This window comes from Meriones unguiculatus, chromosome 4, assembly GCF_030254825.1.
Source record: "Meriones unguiculatus strain TT.TT164.6M chromosome 4, Bangor_MerUng_6.1, whole genome shotgun sequence".
In the NCBI taxonomy this organism is placed as follows: Eukaryota; Metazoa; Chordata; class Mammalia; order Rodentia; family Muridae; genus Meriones; species Meriones unguiculatus.
Window position 1 is genome coordinate 141401104 of NC_083352.1, and position 17321 is coordinate 141418424.

General features: G+C 39.1%; 1 protein-coding gene across 4 annotated transcripts in view; it reads left to right on the forward strand.

Annotated features, from left to right (window-relative positions):
- Pak5 (p21 (RAC1) activated kinase 5) overlaps positions 1-17321 on the forward strand; it is a 356591-nt gene that overhangs the window by 86455 nt on the left and 252815 nt on the right. The window contains exon 2 of one of the 4 annotated variants that reach the window (XM_060383202.1): positions 11205-11290. The exons of the other annotated variants lie outside the window; for them this stretch is intronic. The gene's annotated coding sequence lies outside the window, so the exon portion shown is untranslated. The remainder of the gene's footprint in view (positions 1-11204; positions 11291-17321) is intronic. 4 annotated transcript variants of the gene reach the window in all.

Here is a 17321-nt window from a genome sequence, read left to right on the forward strand (position 1 = left end):
GCCATGACCATTCAGGCCTTTACAGCCATTGAAGCAGGACATTCTCCCCAAGCATGGTTGGCTACCATAAAAAGCTAAAATCATAACTGTGTTTTAAAGAAACCAAAACGCACTACAGGATTGGGTTCCACAACTCTGCATTTTGATTGATTGCGGTTTTCTATAGTAGTCTCTGTCTGTTGCAAAGAAGTTTCTTTGATCGGGAGTGATATACACAAGTAATATTATATGGACTCAACAGGATGTATTTGGGAATATATGTATGTGCAAATACATATGTACTTATAATAATAATTAATGGGGAAATACCATAAATTTGATGGAGAATTTGGAGGGATTTATGGGTGGGCTTGGAGGAAGAAAAGGGGATGAAGATATAGTGTAACTAAATTACAGACTCAAAAATTAAAATAAAATATAAAATAAATCCTTTCTTCCAAGACCTTTCAGAAAGGTCATATAGTCATGCTTCAGTTTAGCCACTGTGAAGTGAGGAAATTAGGATAGTTCCTGTTCCCCTTTGGTTAAAGACTGATTCTGTAGTATTAACTCTGGTGCTTCCATCCTCCCCTGCTCACAGGCTGAGCTGCTCTCCTGGTTTTTGGAGAAAAATTTCTGGGCCAGAGCCAAAGGATATTCTTGTTCCTGGAATCATTTACCTTATTATTTCTCTAATATGATCTCACATTAATTATGACAACAAGATACAGAGGGTGATGTATGGAAGCCAATGGTGCTGAATTATTGATGTGCAATAGAAACACAATCTCTAGGAATTTCATGTATATGTTCTTTGTTGCAGACAGCCTTTCTTTCAGCTCATATCCTAATGAGAAGTCAAGTTATAATCCTCAAATCTGAAATCTGCAGTGTTTCAGAGGTGATGACCTGCAAGTGTGGTTGGACCTAACAGCATTCATTTTAAAGAAGGTGGGATAGTCTCCTATGGGAAAGGGTTGGAGACTTCAACAAAACCATCTGTGTAACTGGTTTTTGTTTCAGTTTGTTTTGACAGACACCTTGCTTCCCTTAAGTAGTGTAATTCCTTACCCTTAATCATTGTGCTTATAATCGTAATCCACTTATGCCCGTCCTGGGTCACCTTACTTTGAGGGTTGCTAGTAATCCTGACCCAAACTTGGGGCAGCTGCTCTCATCTGTTCGTTTAGATTTTTCAATCATTACTCGTTCGTGGTCAGTAGATTCTGTGTGGTTATTCAGCTTAGCTCCATGCACACATTCCTTGGACAAAATTTAGAAATTTAATGAAAATGTGTAGGCAATAGTTTCTTTTAAAATTCTTTAATGTCTGCTCTTGTTTAGCACACCACTGTAAAAGAAATAAAACTGGAGTACATAAGTTGAGCCACACAAAATGGCAAAAATTGACCATTGTTATGCCTTTGCAACATCAATTTCTTGTGGCTCAGCCACCATAAAGAGAACAACATTCCCCATTTAAAAGTGGCTGTTAAGCAAATCCTCCCACCTCTCTGAGTTTCAGCTATTCATCTTTAAAATGAGGTTGGCTAGGAAAATTCTAGAACTTTTCAACACTAACAATCTTGAACTGTTTATATCTTTCCTACATCTTGTTGTTAAATGACTTCCCAAAGAAATTTGCCTTTGGGTATCCCCTTGGTGTGTGTGTGGGTGGGCTGTACTATTTAAAAAGGGGAGGGGTCGCTATGTATTCTTGCTAGCCTGGAACTCAGTATGTTTACCAACCCAGCTTGGAGCTCTCAAGAGATCTACATATCACTTCCTCCCACATGCTGGGATTAAACGTGTACAACCATCATGCTTGGCCCTGTGCCTTTTTTATAATCCTTTTCCATTTTCATGCTTCTTCTTCTCCTCTTCCTTCTCTTCCTCCTCCTCTCCTTCTCCTCATCTTCCTCCTTCTTCTTCTTTATCTTCCCTTCTTTTTTTCACTGCTGAGAATTAAATCAAGAACCACAGGCACTTCATGCAAGCATTCTGCCATGGAGATACTTTTTCTAATCTTTGCCTTATCAGAAGAGCTTCTGCTCTGGTGTGTGTTCACTGTTACCATAGCAGCCATAACAATGGGTTGACTATCTGTTGTGCACCTATCCTTGACCACCATCCATTTACACAGAGCTCTGTGTGGAAATAATAATCACTTCTTGTGTCAAGCCTTATTTTCACTCCTGTTAATATTTTAACTGTAACAGCTCTCCAAACCTCTGTGACTTGATGTCCATGAATCTTACTACCTTTTCATCATCGCTTGTGCCTTTCAGTACTCATTCCAACTCAGATTCTTATCTTCCATTATGCTTAGTCCTCTTCTCTATGTATTTTCTCTCTTTTCATCCTTGTATTCACTTGATAAAACTCTAATCTTGGTTTTGTTCAAACCTTCACTGACTTTTCCCCAGTTAAAGGCAGATGGAGAAATGTCTTACATTCAGGGTCACAAGCCACTCTCAGTGCTTAGAGCTGCTGCTTAGCCCATTATATTTCCCATGTCCACTCTCTCTACTGATCTTTAATTAGTCACTGAGCATCTTTTTTTCTCCTAGTCCCCACTCTCATGGAAAGTTCTTGCTTTTTGCTTCAATGAGAAAAATGGAGCCACCAGAATTGGATACATCCATGCCTGTCACATGACCATCTGTAGCCCTGCTCTCAGCCTTTATTCTGTTCACTCACAATGCACCATCTCTGCTCCTTATGAGTCCAAACCCTCTTGTGATCATTGTCATCCTTCCCTGACTGCAAAAACACCACTTTAATTATGCTTCTCTTTCTAGCACCACAGCTTTTACACTTCATTTTATCCCTAACAAAGTAATTTTCTTCATAGCTTTAGCTGTCTCTACTCACTACTCCGTTTTCCCTCTACTCTTTAGGAAAAAATTCAAAGGACACCTTCAAGAACCTTTGCAACATCACATCACCCCACAGTATCCTGGTTCTAGAGTCTCCCACAAGCTACTAATGATTTATTTTACTGCATCTGATTTTGAAGAGCTTCTCCCTCTATATTTCATTTCAGTACCAGAGGCCACATCAGACAGGAAATACCTGCTTTCTGGCTTAAAAAAATTAGGATATGAGGAGAATAGTGACCAAATATTTGGAAGGATAGATGAAGCCATTCCATTCTATCACCTTTGCTGAAACATTTCAATATTCTTAATACCTTAACTGTCCTGTCTAGCCCACAGCTGAGCTAAAGGTACATTAAGCCTGCCTAACTGGGCTTGAAGGAAACCTTTGGGACCATTTGTTCTCTTAAATCTCTTTAGTTTGCAATTTTCAGTTTAAGTTTTTAGGGTAAGTGTTCAAAGCATTATTGAAAACAAAATGAGAGAGAAAGCACTACAGCCAGGGCTGATATGTTATGTCAGTCAAAGTCTTAACCCTGTGGCAGTTTTGCAGAGACGTATTTTTAGTTGTGATGGCTAAAGAGGTAGGCATGTCACAGAGACCTGTGCTTATACAGACTGGTAGGGATGGAGAGGAGCTGTTAAAATTCCTCCCCCAACCCTCTCTCTTTCTCTCTGTTATGTTTTTCTTCACAGACAGACTATAGCTAACACTCACGGTATTGATAAATGACAGCTTCATCTCCACACTTGAAAATATGTCCTGCTTCAGCATTGACTCATCAGTGCTCCTCATAAGTTAAACTGAGCCCTCATTCACGTATGTTTTCACTTCCCTAATGATATTAATTAAAGTGAATATGTTACACTGTATTAGTGTTCAGTCATTCATTGAAACCAATTTAGTCTCATTGTATAAGTGGGACATTGCCTATTGTGTTCTTTTGAAATTATTCAAATGTTATAGCGATAGGGGCTTTTCAATATATACCAGCTCTGAACAGGAAATAGTTTCTGATCCCTTAAAATTATTTTATAGAAAGTTCAATTAGAAAGCAGAACTGAGAACTGTAACTGAGGGCGGAACTGGGCAAGAGTTATCAATTTGAAACTTAAATACAAATAAGAAAGGAGAACCTTCCATTAGGATAAGCATTTATGGTCTTACTACACTACTAAGAGGAAAAGGCAAGAAAACTTGTGATGGGCAGACCAAAAACAAGAATCTAAAACAACCTAGCAGGTAATGGAACCCTAACATTGCCTGCCAGTGTACATACTTTCTTTGTTCCTCTGCTTTAAAACTGTGAATGGATTCCATTCTGCCACAACTGCTTTCAGACTGAGACCTCATTACTAGTGAGACCTCCTTTGGTGATACGGAAAATCCAGTGTTCTGGAAGGAAAACAGTTAGGTATAGCTGCATTTTCAGATACTAGGTGTACTAAAGGAGATGGAGATGGATAATGGAAGGGAAGAGGTGTAGGTGGAGAAACTGGATGCTCCTGAAGGGGTGACATTTGAAAACAGGCAGGTGAGTGTGCCTAGCAGACCTGATTTAATAAGCCAAATGACAAGGGTAACTTTCTTGAAAATTTACCCTCACAGCCACTCCCCCTTGCAATCCTTTAAATATTTTTCATTAATGCAGAATGCCTTCATCTCATCTTTAATGACTTTAATCTAATAAAAATAACATGTATTCCTTCCAAAAGAGAAAGACCAGAAAGGGTTCCATGATGGGAAGACTGGCTCAACTGATTCTCAACTGTGGTTGCAGTGATGGCAGGGTGTTGACTCTCACTCACAGGCTGCACTGATGTGGCTGATGCAGACTGCATGGAGTATCTGCTTCTCACATAACTTTATTTTAATGTAGGAAGTAAAAGGAAATCTACTCTTTTTTGTGTATTTCTGCATCAGTTTCTTACTGAGGATATGACACCCTTTTTTGATCTCTCTCTGGGCACCTGCACTCACAGGAACACACCTACAGACATACACACACACATACACACACATTCACACACTCACACACATAAATAACATATTTTTAAATAAAAATAATTCCTTTAAAATTTTAACAAACAAAAATGTTTTTTAATTTAATTTTATTTATTAATTACACTTTATTCATTTTGTATCCCCCTATAAGCCCCTCCCTTCTCTCCTCCCGGTCCCAGCCTCCCTCCCTCTTCTTCATACATGTCCCTCCCCAAGTCCACTGATAGGGGAGGTCCTCCTCTCCTTTCTTCTGATCTTAGTCTATCAGATCACATCAGGAGTGGCTGCATTGTCATCTTCAGGGGTCTTCCCAGAGACTCATACTCCAACCAAGTACCAGGCATGGAGATAACCTAGAACCTTTGCACAGATGTAGCCCATGGAAGTTTAGTGTCCAAGTGGGTTACATAGTAATGGGAAGAGGGACTGCCTCTGACATAATCTGATTGGCCTGCTCTTTGATCACCTCCTCCTGAGGGGGGAGCAGCCTTACCAGACCACAAAAATGTTTTAAAATATGTAATATATATTTAAAAGCAATATTTTAAATATGTATTACATGATATATTTGTTCATAATGATTATATCCATGATCTTGAAGAAGAATCAGGATGTAATTATTACATAAGAAGTCTTCCACATGACCTCTTTCAATTTCTACATTCTTTTACTTGTTACATTAGTGAGACACACTGTGTATCATTTGGCACGTATTCTCCTTGATGTGTAGCACTCCACTGTCTATTCTCCTGTGGATATACATTTGAACAGTGAATGGTACTATAATACGCAGCCAAATACCTATCTTTTATTGGTCACATATACATATTTCTTTAGGTGCATATACAGTTTTAAGAGAGAGAAACCTTTATTAGTTCTTGCTTCTAATTTCTTCTCAGTTCCTTTCTGCTAGTCTTGGATCACATGCTCATCTCCTATTAGCTCATCTCCTATTAGGAGACAAAAGATAACCAGATATCCACTGTTAAATATTACCAACCTACTCTGTGGATTGCAGGAGAAAGGGCAGAGGGACAAAAAGGCTAGGTTATAACATGTGATATTTCCTTTGTGCAAACACTTTATCGTGGCTAGGTGTAAGCTGCAGAGCCACACTAGCCAGCTTACAACATCTCTGTGAGCTAGCACCCTCAGCTCCAGCATAAACTGAAGACAGCCAACCTAGGAAATGAGGAAGTACATATATTAGCATATATAGGGACATAACATAATTCCATTTATACATATCCTCATATGTATCATAACATGTTATGTTAGGCATACATATGTATGTGTATATTTGTGTATATTTATGTATAGACGTATATATGTGTGTGTATATGTATGGGATAATGATGAACACTGTCCAGTCACTGTTTCTCTATCACTTTATAACTTAGTATCATAATGCAGTTAATAATTCACCATAGTAAACCAAAGATGATTCTTAGAAAATTCAGATCATTGATGAATATAAAAGCTGTCATTGGTACACTTCTACTGTGGCAATAACCTCAGAGTCCAGCAGCTCAGAAGAGCTCATTTCACTCATGCCAAGTCCTTGACAGGTCAAACATCCCTCAGCATCCTGGGAACTTCCATGTTGTGGCTCTTAATTCCATCTCTTAGTATCCATATTCATGACAAAGTCAAAGGAGAAGCTCAGGGTCATGCAGGGACTGTACGGTCTCCTCACAGTTATGATTTATCAGTTCTATTCTTGGTTACTGGCTTGGACTAGTTTCTTGTGACCCCATCTCCAAGGACAACTGGTTCAAGGGAAAACATATGGAGATTTTATATAATGCAAGTGCTTCCACCACGGAGATAGTCACTCAGAACCATATGTTATTTTTTTCTACGCTTGCATACATATGATTGTTCTAGAAAATAGCTGATATCTGCTGGTAATGTTTCATCTCAGAAAATAGAGGAAAGTTGTTTATGAAACAATGACAAGACCAGTCTTAATCATGAATGATTCCTGTAGATAGCTAACAGGTCCCTATACTGGACTCTCATTCTATACCTGCAGTGCATTAGGAATGCAGCTTATTTCAACACCACCACAATAATTATTGATGCAGGAAACATCATCAATAGATGCTAAAATATTTTAAACAAGAAAGTATTTCTAGGATCTCAAAAGTATAACATATTATCTATTTAAAATGGAAAGCTTTAGAAGACATCGCCTTTTTCAGTTAATCAAGTGTAATACAGCAGCAAGAGGAAAGAGAAAAATATTGTAAATACATGAGACATCATCTATGTACTACTTATGCCAATAGTATTATATAGGAACATATCATAAAAAATAATTGGGCAAATGCAAGCTGAGGTCTATTCCCCACAAAGCAGAGCTATGGTCTTTTAAAGTGACAATGCCCAGGAACTAAGAGGATCAGGAAGCGTGATGATAAGATGTAGTGTGTGGCTCTGGATCTGAGCCTGAGGGGGGGAACCCCATGAATGACTTCAGGGAGCCACATAGTCTATACTATAGACTATACGCTCAATAAAGACAAGATGTTAAATTTCCCACATATTAATCAGTATAATGTGGTTATGCGGGGGGGGGATATCTTTGTCTCTTATCCTCAATACTTACTGAACTATATCTATGATTCATATGAATGTATTCAGAGGAAAGCATATGATATATACATATATATGCCTTTGAGTGTGGGTCTGTAAGTGTCCAAATAGATACAGCACATATGCACAGAGAGAGTGAGAGGGGCTAAGAGCTGGCTCACTCAGCAAAATATTTGCCATGAAAAAATGGGAACTTGGTTATGATCACCAGCACCCATTTTCAAAACCCAGGCATTGTGGCATGTCCTGTTAACCAAGCTGTGTGGATAAGAAGAAAAGATCCCTGAGGATTTCCTGGCAGCCAATCTAGCCAAATCAGCAATCTCTGGGTTCAAGGAGAGAACCTGTCTAGAAAAGTAAGATGGAGAAAAATTGAGAAAAATATCTTCACATGTTCTCTTTCACACACATGCCCATCACTCACTCTCAGACACATATAAGCATGCATACCACCACACAGCACTAGAAGGACAGACAGAAAGAAAGCAGTTGTGGTAAAGAAGGAAATAATGAAATTTACAGGCAAATGGTGGGAACTAGAAAAGATCATCCTGAGAGAGGTAACCCAGAAGCAGAAAGACACATATGCTATATACTTAGTAATAAGTGGATATTACCCATATAATATAAGATAAACATACTGAAATCTATAGTCTTAAAGAAGTTAAGCAACAAGAAGGACCCTAGGGATGATGCTTAATCCTCATCTAGAAGGGCAAACAGGATAGACATCAGAAATAGGAGAAGACAAGTAACAGGACAGGAGCCTTCCACAGAGAGCCTCTGAAAGACTCTATCCACCAGGATATCGAAGGAAATACTGAGATTCATAGCCAAACTCTAGGCAGAGTGCTAGAAACCTTATGGAAGAAGAGGGAGATAGAAAGACCTAGAGAGGACAGGAACTCCACAAGAAGAACAGCAGAACCAAAAACCTGGGTCCAGGTTTGTACTGCAGAGACCAATACTCCAACCAAGGACCTTGCATGGAGATGATCTAGATCCCCTGTTCAGAGGAAGCCCATAGGCTTCTCAGTTTCCAAGTGAGTTCCCTAGTAAGGGGTACAGGGACTATCTCTGACATGAAGTCAGTGGCTGGCTCCTTAATAACCTCTCCCTGGGGTGGGGCAGCCTTGCCAGGCCACAGAAGAAGATGATGCACCCAGCTTTGATGAGACCTGATAGGCTAGGGTCAGATAGAAGGGGAAAGAGATCCTCCCCTATCAGGAGACTAGGGAAATGGCATAGGGGGAGAAGAGGAAGTGTGGTTGGGACTGGGAGGAAATGAAGGAAGGAGCTGCAGCAGGGAAACAAAGTGAACATATTATAATAGATAGAAGATAGATAGATAGATAGATAGATAGATAGATAGATAGATAGATAAAATAAATTTTAAAAAATTAGGAATAGTGCTACCTCAAGATCCAGCTATACCACTCTTGGACATATATCTGAAAGATGTGCAACCATACAACAAGGACATTTGCACAACAATGTTTATTCATAATAGACAGAATCTGGAAACAACCTAGATGTCCATTAACTGAAGAATGAATACAGAAATTGTGGTACATCTACACAATGGAATATTACTCAGCAATAAAAAACAAGGAAATCATGAAATTTGCAGGCAAATAGTGGGAACTGGAAAATATCATCCTGGGTGAGGTAACCAGAAGCAGAAAGACACATATGATATATACTCACTTATAAGCTGGGTATAAGCCATATAATATCAGATAAACATACTAAAATCTATAGTCCTAAAGAAGCTAAACAACAAGGAGGTCCTAGGAAAGAGGCTTAATCTTCATTCAGAAGGGTAAACAGGATAGACATTGGAAGTAGGAGAAGACAGGGAACAGGACAAGAGCTGTCCACAGGAGGCCTCTGAAAGACTCTACTCATCAGGCTATCAAAGCAGATGCTGAGACTCATAGCCAAACTTTGGGCAGAGTGCTGGAATCCTTATGGAAGAAGAGGGAGATAGAAAGACCTAGAGGAAAAAGAGGAAAAGAAAAAAGAAAGACCTAGAGAGGTCAGGAACTCCACAAGGAGACCAACAGAGAAACAAAAACAAAACAAAACAAAACAACAAAAAACAACCAAGGAAACAAACAAACAAAAAAACCTGGGCCCAAGGGATCCTGCAGAGACGATACTCCAACCTAGGACCATGCATGGAGAGCCTAGACCTCCTGTTTAAATGAAGCCCTTAGGCTTCTCAGTTTCCAAGTAAGTTCCCTAGTAAGGGGTACAGGGGCTGTCTGTGACATGAACTCTTTGATAATTTCCTCCTCAGGAAATTATCAGGCCACAGAGGAAGATGATGCAGCCAGTCCTGATGAGACCTGATAGGCTAGGAGATCCTCCCCTATCAGGGGTATAGGTGAGGGTATAGGGGGAGAAGAGAGAATGTAGGTGAGACTGGGAGGAGATGAGGGAGATGAGGGAGCGGCCTGCGGAGGGATACAAAGTGAATAAATTATAATAAATAAATATATTAAAAATTAAATTAAAAAAATTAAATCATGAAGAAGTATAAAGCTTTCTTAAAGACTAAGATAAATTTAATCTAATAAGATATCTGGTGAGAGGGTGCTATATGAGATTTGATGGTATTTAAATTTTGTATTTTATTCACACTTTATTTTCAGCCTGTCTTGGATAAAACAAAGCAGTAGGTCTAAAAGGGATAGGAATATCACACTATTTCAACTTTAAGAAGTCTTTAGGACAGAGACCTGAAATGACACATCTCAACAGATTAAAACACATAGTTATTAGGGTTTTTCCTTCTTAATGTCTTAATTTTGACTCTACAGGCAGCTGACAATTAGAAGATTCTTATACAAGTACAGTATCCCAGGAAAGCGGTTTATTGGTGGTACCCCAAAGAAGGCAAGTTCGATAGGAAGAGCTTAGTTCAGGATGAGTGTGTATTTTAATTCTTTTTTTTTTTGTTTTTATTTTTTATTTATATTTTATTTATATTTTTTTATTTTTTAAAATTTTTTATTTAACTTTTATTAATTATACTTTATTCCTTTTGTATCCCCCCATAAGTCCCTCCCTCCTCCCCTCCCGGTCCCACCCTCCCCCTCTTTCTGCATGCATGCCTCTCCCCAAGTCCACTGATAGGGGAGGTCCTCCTCTCCTTTCTGATCTTTTTTTTTTTTTTTGTTCTTCTCAATGCAGTTTATTCAGGAACCTTGAACAATCCTCAGACCCTGGGGAAAGCCAGCCCACAGCTTAAATAGCCTCTGGGTAGCCAACCCAGGCGTGCCTCGTGGGCAATGCAGATAGGTCCACATACACAGAAGCAAGCCAGATCCTCAGCCTTAGCCAAATGTGGAATTGTTCGTGACAGAGAGCACTCACCATCGGGAAGGTGGAAGGCGGAAACCAGCTCCATCTTTAAGGCGTGGCATTACGCAGCTCTCTACAGTTCCCCCTTTTTGTTTTAGATGCATCAGGCAAGAGTAGAGGTCTGATCTCTGATATTAGAAATAAATTGGGACTTTGTACCAATGTTCACTTAGGTACACCCAAAGAGCTTCTCAGCCTTTTGGCTAAGATCAAGTGTATTTTAATTCTTTATCTGTGTTGTTAGTGTGTATGTGTGTGTGTGCGCATGTGTGTATGCACATGTGCACGACTGTAATCATGCCAAGCATACATTTGGATGGCAGAGGATAGTTTTGTGAAGTTGGTTCTCTCTTTCTATCTTCACGTGAATTCAGGGGATTGAACTTGTGTTTGCTGGGCTTACCAAGAAAGTGCCTGTGACAAGTGAGCCATCTCACCAGCCCGGAGGGCAAGTTTTCAAGTGAGTTATCATTAAGAACAACAAATTTGCCTGTTTCTGCCATTCAGTTCTGGGAATGCAAACATGCCGCATTTTTATTTTTATTATGGGTTCTGGGAATATGTTACTGACAAGCCATTTGCCCTAATTCCCTGATGCTTTTTTTTTTCTTGTTTCTTTCTCTTGTTTTAGTTTGATTTTTTTCTCCCTCCTCCCTGTGATTGTTTTGTAAGTGTTTTGTCTGCATACATGTATGTGCATTGTGTGCATGTCTGCTGGGCAAATCAGAAAAGAGCATTGAGTTCCCTGAAACTAGAAATATAAATGGTTGTAAAGCACCAGATGGGTGCTGGGAACTGAACTCAGATATTCTGCAAGAGCAATACATACTCTTTACTTCTGAACCACCACTCCAACCCGTTGGCATTATTTTTTACTTTAGATGTTGAGACAGAATCTTACCATGAACCGAGGCTTCCTAACTCACAGCAATACTCACACCACAGCTATCCCTGTACTGGGATTACAGGCACGAGCCCCTAATTCCTAGGATTCCTCTGATTCCTTAAGATACCAAGCTTAAGAAATGCTATTTGAAGTTTACTCAATTGTTGACTATTTATGGAAAACTAATAATTTGTTTGTCCCTTGCATATTCACCCTTACTGTTTCTCTCCGTGTGCTGAGAGTTGTATTAGCAGAGATCGGGTCCTCATCTATCCTCTTTACTTCTACTCTCAGCTACTACATTTTTATTGAACAATTTCTGTGATCTTAACATGGACATAAACCCATGACACTAGGGGAAGATACAAACGCTGTCTTCATGGAGTTTATATTTCAGTGAGAATGGCTGGTACATTTCAGGAGGTAGGGCAGGAAATAAACACTAATGCCATATAAGTAAAAACTTGTGAAGAAAGGGTTCTGGGCAAGCACTTCTGGCAGTAAGTTACTAGACTTTATGTTTCTCTTAATCAAATGCCATACATGAAAATAAGAGAGTTGGATAATGATTATTTGTTTTTAAAGAGCATTTCTGAGCTAGAAAGATGGCTCAGTAGTTAAGAGCAACTATCGTTCTTCCATAGGACCCAAGTGTGATTTGCAGAACTCATGTTGGGTGGCTCACAAAGGCCTGTAGCTCCAGCTCCAAGGAATCCAACACCCTCTTCTGGACTCTGTGGGCACCTGCACTCATATGTGAACATACCCACAGATGCATTCATATATACATAATTAAAAATAAATCTTAAAAAGAAATTTTAAAGAAGATATCATGCTTCTTAAACTTTTTACCTCAGGATTATTTTAATTATGAAGAACTTTGATTTTGGTTTTAAATTTCTTTCTTTGAAATAATTTTCTAGAGGCCTTCCTGACCGTAGAATGATGCTCAACGGTGTTATACACTCTGTCTAATTTGCATTCCTGGTGCCTTATGTGTGGGTAGTTCACACCTGCTCTTCACAGGCTGTTGAATGCATGGCTGAACATTTTTTTTTCACAGCATCTTCTAGGTAAACTTTAAAGATATTTGAACAGCTGCTGACAGAAAGGCAGTCAAAGACTGCACTTCCATATCTCCAGCTGGACTCCATGAAGTATTTGTTTTACTTACTAATGTGAACAAGGCTGTGATCTTTCTATTAATTAAGATCTCTATTCATGTGTAAAAGCAATGTGTAAAAGCATTTAATAATTTAAGGGCTTGGAATATTTTCTAAGTATAATTGACCTTTGAGGCTTGAGTCACTAAAAGCAATATTAACTTAAAGCAATGACACTTGCAGGGACTTCACTGCAGCTGAGTGCCTATGTATGATATTACTTGGAGCTATCTATGTGCCAGGAAGATTCTCCCCATAGGTTTAACTGGTTAAGTATAATAAATGGAATATAATATTGCATAACAATTGCCCTCAATAGAGGTGGGTACTTAATTTCACTTAGATTCATACTATAACTGTAATTGACATAGCGTTTACTTTTGAATGTCTATGTTAATATATCAGATAAGGTCAGTGTAAGCTATGGATTTTGATTGGATTTACATTACAATGCTTTTTATAGGATAGCTATTTTTATAATATTAAATCTACCAATCCATAAACCAAAAAGAGATCTTTTTGTCTTTCTCAATCTGTTTTTTTTTTTTTCAGAGATTTAAAGTTGTTATTGTAGAGAGGTATTTCATAACCTTGGTAGATATTACTAGTTATTTTATTTTGTTTTTGAATGTTTTTTGTGAAAACTTCAGTTTCTTTACTGTTGATATGTGGAAAGGCTAGGCTTTGGTAGTTGATTTTATATTCTTTTACTTTGATAAAATTGTTGATCATTTTTAGAAATTTCCTTGTGGGTTGGGATCTCTTACACATAATATTATAACATTTAGAAATAAAGACAACTTAACTTCCTCCTTTTCTATTTGTATTTTTTCTCTTGTTTAATTACTCTGGCAAGTACTCTAAGCACTCCATTGAAAAGAACTGGAGGTAGTGGACAGCCCTTTATCATTCCTGATTTTAAATAGGATTGCTTTGAGTTTTTCTCCAATTGATCTAATGCTGACTATGACATTGTCATATATAGCCTTTATTATGCTGAGTTATGTTTCACCTAGTCCTACATTCCTCTTGGGTGTTTCCAAAGACTTTTTCTGCATTTATAGAAACAAAAACAAAAATACAAAGAATCAACAAATCAAAGAGCTCATTCATTGAGAACATAAACAAGATTGACAATCTAAATGTTCTTCAACTAATGAATTACTAATGTGAACACTTTCTATCAAGGAACAAAATAGCTTCTAGTTTTTTCTTTTAAATTTTGGTTACTTTATAACTAATTATGCAAAGTAACACACTTTGATTACATTCACCTCTATTTGTTTTTCCCCTTCTACCTTCTTGATAGTCTCCCTCTTTCCTTACCCCATACATGAAAGAAAACATAAAATACTTATCATTATAAGACAAGCTGCTTTCACTTAACATGATGGTCTTAAGTTTCCCCACTGCTGGCACTGATTCCCTGAACATCAAACAATTTTATTTAAATTTGATTTATAGAGGCTGGAGAGATGGCTAAAATATTAAGAGAGGTACTTTTCTTCTAAGGGACCTGCTTCTACTCTCAGCACCCACGTCAGGTCTCACAACCACTTGTAACTCCAGATCCAGGGGATTTGACATCTTCTGGCTTTGTCAGTTCCCTGCATTCATGTCTGTGTATGTGGACACATGATGCAAACATGTACATGTGCACAGTCGTGTGTACACACTAGTAAGAAATAAAATAAATGTTTAAATTTAGTTTGTCACATTGTCTTGGAGTTTTTGTTGCTCTGAAAAGACACTATGACTGTGGCAACTCTTATAAAGACAAGCATTTAATTAGAGCTGGCTTACAGTTTCAGAGGTTTAGTCCATCATCATCATGGTGGGAAGCATGGCAGTATGCACACAGACAGTGCTGGAGAAAGAGCTGAGAGCTCCACATTTGGATCTGCAAGCAGCAGAAGTAGGCCTTGTCCCACACTGGGCATAGCTTGAGCATATGAGAGCTCAAAGCCTGCTCCCACAGTGACACACATTCTTCAACAAAGCCATACCTACTCCAAAAGGCCACACCTCCTAATAGTACCACTTTCAATAGGCCAAGCATTCAAACACATGAGTCTACGGAAACATTCCTATTCAAACCATCACATTCCACTCCCTGGCCCCCATAAGCTTGTAGCTGAACCATAATGCAGAAATACATTCACTCCAACTTCAAAGGTCCTCATAACCTTTGTAGTATCAGCATTGTTTAAGAGTTTAAAGTTCAAACTCTCTCCTGAGACTCATGCAATCTCTTAACTGTAATACTCTGTACAACCAAAATCAAAAGGCAGATCACATGCTTCCAACATACAATGGCATAGGATATACACAACTGTTCCATAGGGAAGAAAATGAGCATAGTGAGGAAATACTGGACTTTCAAAGCAAGACTGAAAACCAGCTGGGCAAATCTAAACTCTGCGTCTCCCTATTCGATGCCAAAGCACTCTTTGGATCTCCAACTTCTTTCAGTTTTGTTGACTGCAACATACTTCTATCCCTTGGACTAGTTCCACACCCTGTTAGCAGCTTTTTTCATTAGGTATCACATGGCTCTGGCATCTTCAACATTTCCTTGAATCTAAAGCTAGAACCACATGGCTGAATCTGCCAAATTCTATTGCTTGCTGGGGCTGGAATATTCCCACCTCATTCAATTACATCTTTACCAACTTTCTATTGTTCATGGTTTTCTTCACAGCCTAAACTTGTCTCTTCTGGAACTTTCTCTGTAGATAATGCTGGCCTTGAACTCAGAGATCCACATGCCTCTGTCTCCTGAGTGCTGGGAGTTAAGGTGTGCACTGCCGCGTCTGGCTCTGAGCTTTTCTTTAATTCCGTTTTACAAATTGGAAGCTTTACTGGGTAGGATCTTGCCCTGAGGTCTCCACTCCCTTTATTCCATCTAACATCTGTTTTCTGTTTTTTGTTTTTTTTTTTTCTAATCTGTTTATCTTCTTGAACACAGGATTTAACTCCAATTTGCTTTCTCCTGGTACCCCTTTTCTCCTTGAACTGTATTATTGTTGTTTTCCTTGCTCAGCATAGAATGTATCAGAAATTAGTGGATGTCTGCTTACACCTTTCTCCCAGACTTCCTCTTTGCTGGGAAGCCCTGATGTTATTAGAATCTAAAATTCAGAGGGGACAGGAGCTCCACGAGGAGATCAACAACAAAGCCAAAAAAGCTGGGCCCAGGAGGACGACAAAGACTGATGAATCAACCAAAGATCATGCATGCATAGATAGAGAGGACCTAGATCCCCTGCTAAGATGTAGCCCATGGGCAGCTCAGTCTCCATGTGGGTTCCCTAGTAAGGAAAGAAGAGACAGTCTCTGTCAGTGAACTTGGTTGCCTGCTCTTTGATCACTTCCCACTAATGGGGTGACCAAGCAAGCTCACAGAGAAAGAGGATTCAGGCAGTCCTGATGGGACTTGATAGGCTAGGATCAGACAGTAGGGGAGGGAGACTTACCCTATCAGTAGACTAGGGGAGAAAGATAGGGAAGAAAGAGAGATGGAGGGTGGGGCTGGAAGGAGATGAGGGTAGGGGCTACAACCAGGATACAAAATGAATAAATTATAAAAATAATAATAAATAATAAATTTTTCGTGTTCATTTCTCCGTGGTATTTTTACACAATGGAATACTACTCAGCAATAAAAAAAGGAGGAAATCATGAAATTTGCAGGCAAATGGTGGGATCTAGAAAAGATCATTCTGAGTGAAATATCCCAGAAGGAGAAAGACAAACACAGTATATACTCACTTATATAGACCTAAAAGATATGATAAACATAATGAAATCTATACACCTAAAAAAGATAATCAAGAGAGTGGACATGGGGTAAGATGATCAATCCTCGTTTAGAAAGACAGATGGGATGTGCATTGAACGTATGACAGGAATCTACTGAAGGCATCTGAAAGACTCTAACAGCAGTGTTTTCAAAGCAAAGACTCATGACCAAACCTTTGGCAGAGTACAGGGAATCATAAGAAAGAAGGGGAGTTAGTCTGATGGGGAAAAGATAGGAGCTCCACAAGGACCAAATATATCTGGGCACAGGGTCTTTTCTGAGACTGACATTCAACCAAGGATCATGTATGGATATAACCTAGAACCTCCACTCAGATGTAGCCTGTGGTAGCTCAGTAACCAATTGGTTTCCCAAAGTGAGGGGAACAAGGACTAGTTCTAACAAGAACTCAATGACTGGCTCTTTGGCCTCCCCACCCCCCAAGAGAGGAGCAGTCCTGTTAAGCCACAGAGGAGGGCTTTGCAGCCAGTCCTGAAGATACCTGATAAAACAGGATCAGATGAATGGGGAGGAGGTCCTCCCCTATCAGTGGACTTGGAAAGGGGCACGGTCGAGATGAGGGAGGGAGAGGACTGGGAGGGAATGAGGGAGCGGGACACAGCTGGGATACAGAGTTAAT